This window comes from Hesperophylax consimilis, chromosome 2, assembly GCF_061612785.1.
Source record: "Hesperophylax consimilis isolate HC1 chromosome 2, BYU_Hcon_1.0, whole genome shotgun sequence".
Lineage (NCBI taxonomy): Eukaryota > Metazoa > Arthropoda > Insecta > Trichoptera > Limnephilidae > Hesperophylax > Hesperophylax consimilis.
The window spans coordinates 16,981,901-16,987,693 of NC_142837.1; the positions used below are offsets into that span (position 1 = coordinate 16,981,901).

At 34.6% G+C, this 5,793-nt stretch overlaps 1 pseudogene; it reads left to right on the forward strand.

The window, feature by feature from the left end:
• Window positions 1-1,696: 1,696 nt before the first annotated feature.
• On the forward strand, window positions 1,697-3,914 carry LOC149425746 (uncharacterized; annotated as a pseudogene).
• Window positions 3,915-5,793: the final 1,879 nt, after the last annotated feature.

The following is a 5,793-nucleotide window of genomic DNA, read 5'->3' on the forward strand; positions in this document are numbered from 1 at the left end:
AAGGTTTAGAAATGATTATGTTATATCCTTTGGCTTTCTTCCATTTCCATTCGCGTGAATCGATTTTCAAAGTGCACAAATTATAAACACAATATGTTGATTCTATAATTATTTCTGAAAATTACATCAATTAAAATAAGTGCATTGATACATATTACGTTTAGTGCATACGAATTTTTGTATACATTTATAAAAAAATAATGATTACTATGCTAGGGTTTTTTCAAAGCTTTTATAGGATATTTGTCGCCTTTTGTTACGATATTGAATAAATATTTTAATAAATTCATTTTAACAAGCATGTTGAATGTACCTAGGCTTGGGATGAACAGAATGTTTCTTTGCGTGAATGAACAGAATGATTCTTGGCTTGGATGAACAGAATGTTCCTTGGCTTGGATGAACAGAATGTTTCTTGAATTGGATTAATAGAATGTTTCCTGGCTTGGGTAAACAGAACATTACTTGACTTGGATAAACAGATTGTTTCTTGGTAACAGAAGGTTTCTTCGTTTCTTCGCTCGAATGAACTTGGAATGTTTCTTGTCTTGGATAAACGGAATGTTTCTTGACTTGGAGCATTTCGATTTTATTAATTATTGCTGTTTTTGAAATCTTAATATAAAGTACAAATATTGAATACTAATCTAATTGGATGCCTTTCACACTATCGACGAATTTTTGGATGTTTATTATTGTTGAAGTACCGTCAACTATGGCATCTTTACCTACTTCAGTTAACTTTACCTGCGTCTACCTAGTGCTTGAAAAACTTAAATTCCTTGAAAGCAGAAAACGGTAGGTACTTTAATGACTGGTAGATAGTTTTTTGATGGACCTGGCAACTCTAAAAAAACTTTCCACTGGCAGCACTGCCTTAGTTGTCAAGACATTGAAGATTCGAAGTGCGTGGCGTCATTTGGTGCTGGAGGTTCCTGTGCAAAATTTCATCATTTTTGTCGTAACTGCTGAGCAAAGGTGAGTAGAATTGATATATTTTATGTAACATCCTCTTCTGAAGACGTAAAAGTGATTTTCAAGCGTTTCTTTTAAATGGTTATGAAGAAATTCGTCTGGGTAATGTTAGTTGACGATAGGTAAAGTTACCATTTTATGTTGAGTGGCAACTTGACCTATGAATAGGGTTGTCCAATCATGAGAAATATTTATAATATTTTTTTGCACTTTTTTTCTTTATTTAACAATCTGATTTTATTTTCAGTGCTTAAATACTTGGGTATCAATTATATAAAGCCGTTATTATGAAGAATTCAAAATATTTTTTTATTTATGTAGTTTTAAAAAAAATTATCCCATTGACAGATTTACTGTATTTTTAGGGCGATTAACTTTGTAGCAATTTTTGTTATGTACATTTATTTTTATTGTTTTAGGTTAATTCGGGATGCCACCTATACGGAGTAGAAGGCAACTAGGGGCTAGACCTTATAAAAATTACTCCGAAGAGATGATGTCTATTGCCATTGATTTGGTTAAAAAAAAAACAATTAATTCTTATGATGCAGAGAGGCAATTTGGTATCCCCCGTAGGACAATTGAAAAAAGGATAAAAAATTTACACACCGATAAACCTGGACCTAGGTTCAGATTCACGGAGGAAGAAGAATCTAAATTTGTTAAAGTGTTAATAGCCGCATCAGAATTCGGTTTGCCTTTGGCGCATTTGGAATTTCGTATGGTTGTTTATGAATACCTAACAAAAAATAACAGAGAGTATATATTTGATAATAAGCCTCCAGGCAACTGGTGGGTAAAAAGTTTTATAAAAAGACACGAACATGAATTAACTGTGAGGTCTACACAAAATATAAAAAAGCGCGAGCGGAAAAAACAATCGAAGAGTTCAAAATTTACTTTGAAAATTTAAAAGCATCCGTTGAAGGGTTGGCAACAAGTCATGTATTGAATTATGACGAAACAAATGTCAGTGATGACCCAGGCGCTGCCAAATGTATATTTCGCCGTAGGGTGAAGTATCCAGAGAGAATAGTAAACTCTTCAAAGGGTTGCATATCAATTATGTTTGCTGGAGTAGCCAACGGGCTCCTTTTACCGCCGTATGTTGTCTACAAATCGGAGTGCATGTGGAGTCACTGGTGTGAGGGAGGCCCCGAAGGAGCTCGATACAACCGAACAAAAAGCGGTTGGTTTGATTCAACCACATTTCTGGATTGGTTCACAACAATAGTAATTCCGTGGGCCCGGCGGCTTCAAGGGCCAAAACTGGTAATTGGTGACAACCTTTCAAGTCATATCAATATCGAAGTTGTAGAACTATGTGAGCTGCACAACATAAGGTTTGCCTTTCTTCCTCCGTGCTCTACCCACCTTACACAGCCTCTTGATGTGGCCTTTTTCGGGCCACTTAAGAAATCGTGGAGAAAAATTTTAATGAAATATAAAATCGAAAATCCCAAGCAGGCCTGTTTGAACAAAAATCATTTTCCGTTGTTGTTGAAACAATTAATTGAAGATACAAACATAAACCAGAAAAACAACATCATTAGTGGGTTCCGCGCAACGGGCATACATCCATACAATCCACAGCAAGTTTATAAAAAAATGCCTGAAAGCAGTGAAAATATCAGCTATAATGTGGATCAAGCCTTGCTTGACTACCTCAAAGAAAACAGAAAACCAAATCCTATCAAGAGAAACACAAAAAAGAAAATGAATGTTATACCTGGAAAATCAGTTACGAGCAATGACCTATTAATTGATAATCTAAATAAAAACGCAACTAGAAAGAGAAATATTCAAAATATCAATGAAGAGGCAGTGACACAAAGAATCCCTAAAAAAAGCAATGATCTAGCAGGATCATCGGACTTAGCTCTAAGAAAGAAACCTGAAATAAGAATCCTGTCGAACATTTTAATAAAAAGAGGAGAAGAAGAAGAAGAACCAAATGATACTAAAATGGAAAGGGGTGTTGAGCCGCAGATTGTGAATGAGCAGAAAATGGGGAGGGAAGAAATTATGGAAAAAAAAGTGGAGCTACAGGCAGATATGCTTGAAAAGGAAGGAGATAAAATACAAATTGGGCAATACATTTTAGTTGGCTTTGCGGGCACCAAAAACATAAAAAAATATTACTGCGGTCAAATTATAGACATAAGCGGCCTTGACATTTCAGCAAAGTTTTTAAGATGCAGAAAAGGTGGATTTTACTGGCCTACGATCGACGATGTCAGCATTATATTTGCTGTGGACATTGTAAAATTTTTACCGGAACCTGACAAAACTCGACGTGGTATCCTTTACTTCGACGTCAAATTTTCGCACAAAGTTGAATAATGATACATTTGTTTTTATAATAATACTTTTTTTTCATTAAAAAGTTACCAATACTTAATTATTCTTATTGCCAATGCTATAAAAATTGTGTAAGATTTTATAATAAAACGTTTGGATAAACAAAATAAGATGGATCTTTTATATTAATGTTTTTGATATAGCTACCTACATAGTTTCAAGTTTGGTGGCAGCCCTAACGAAAGTATTGCATTTGTATGGAAATGTAGTCAGAATGTCGGGCATCTTTACCTACTAACCAGTGTTGCCAGTAAAATGCTCTTTATTTTTGCAAAAAGCATAGAATCGAGATCCAAGCGTTGGAAGGAACACCAATTTTACCGATTTTATACATAAACTTTCAGTTTCATTGAGAAATTTTGAGTAGGTAAAGTTGCCAAGTTTGTGACTTCTTTACCTACCTCCTACTTTTATTATTAGTCGGTTAGTTTCACAGTTTTAAAGTCCAATGAGTAGATAAAATTAAAGTCATATCTTACTCTAACCTATCTAAAGCGATAGCATTTCCAAAAGATGATTTTTTTTCGATTTATTAACTTTTTTATTGAAAAATTAGGTAAAGATGCCTTAGTTGACGGTATCTAAAGTACTATATTAAGGCTAATAATATTACCATTCGTATCGCAGTCGTATACCACGGAAACCCATTTCTTGCAGGAAAGTTGCAGGAATTTTGTAGACTTTAATGTCATCTGTCAAAATATAAAAGAATGAAAGGTACATTAAATAATTAAATAAAAATTGTCGGAGCTTTAAAGCAAAGCTTATTTCAAGAATCTTTTGATGAATTTCAAATAATTATTGGTATTAAAAAAATAAATCAATCATGCCATCATAATATACATACTTTGGAAAATGTTCTGCAGATTGCAAGCCATTTTAATACATATTAAATAATAAAGCAAGTAAGATCACAAGAAATCCTCAAAGAGCCGCATTAAAAAGGCAAGTCACTGCAATAAAGCTTACTTTCATATATATACTATTATGATATATGTATGAAATCTGTATGATTAAAATAAAGCAAATAAGTAAACATTTTTTCACACTTTCTTGTTTTATTCATCCCTTCATCATCATCAGAGGCTTGAGCAAAATATGTATCTATACAAATATAAGATCTCGGGGGACAACTGAGTGGTAGGTACTAATAGTAACTAATAGTAATAAGGTACCAACCAATCAAGAGAACAGTAACTCCATACAGAGGCGGATTTGCAGTCTTGGCCGCCCTAGGCCCCAGACCATGTAGCCGCCCCTTTCTCAGTACCCATCATATTGACCTGGAGTATCCAAACTTTTCAGTAAGTTCCTAGGGTCAAAACCGTTTTAATTTTCCTGCCATTATCATTCATGGGGTGAGATTTGTCCAGGTCTTGGCGGCGGATACGTCTGCCCACCTGCTGCGTGGCGGGCCGGATCGAGAGAGACTGGGCGAGGGAGGCCTTATGACCTTTCCAGCCGGACTATCTTGACCCATCGCCTTGCACCGCAGTTGAAGGGATGTATTCATACGTATGTCACTCCTGGACACACTAATCCCCAGATTCCTACTCACCCCTCATACATTTTCCTTTTCAGAACTTCCTATCCTTTCCTTCCTTAAAAAGACCCTCCACACAGCATCACCTAAGATGACATAGGTCGTGAGGGAAAATATTTTCCTCAAAGCCTCCTGTGTGGAATTAATGTTAAAAAAATACGCTTGCTAAATTCGCTAGTTCAATTACTGTATAATTGTCGATTGTCGCAGGCCGGATTGATGACATTGGCGGGCCGTTGTTTGGAGACCCCTGATATAGACTACATAATGAATTTACTTTATTGACAACTTTTATCGAAATCGATTCAGAAATTTAGTTAACTATAATAGCTGCTAGTTTGCAATACTTTCTAAGGTTTCAAGGATTTGAATAAAACATTTAAAACAGTTTTAGGTTTAATTTATTTAACTAGTTTCAGGTTTATTCTCATACAATAATATATAAGTGTTTCACAGTTACAATTAGGGTTGCCAGATACGGGCTGGATAAAAAGTTATTATTAAGTCTCCAAACAAATAAAAGAAATCAGCACCTCTTTTAAATAAAAATCAACTTAAGGTACATATTCGAATATAATAACTAATCTTAAAATACAAATTAAAACGTTGGTAAAAAAATTTACATAAAGCATTATCTAACATAAAAAAAAAACTGAACTCAAAACAAAAATCTGGCAGTTACAATTCTCGTCTGCACTTAAGTGCAGCAAAATCATTAATTAGATCTTCGCAATCCAATTTCCTTAAAAAATCTGCTTCTATGTTAAGCAAAGCAAGATTGTTCAGCCTTTGCTTGTGCGTAAATAATTTTTTACACGTCGTAAACAAGAAAATGATCGTTCTCCAGAACAGTTACTGGCGGGAGTACACACACACATTCGAAGAGCAATATCCGCGTTTGGATAAATGGCCTT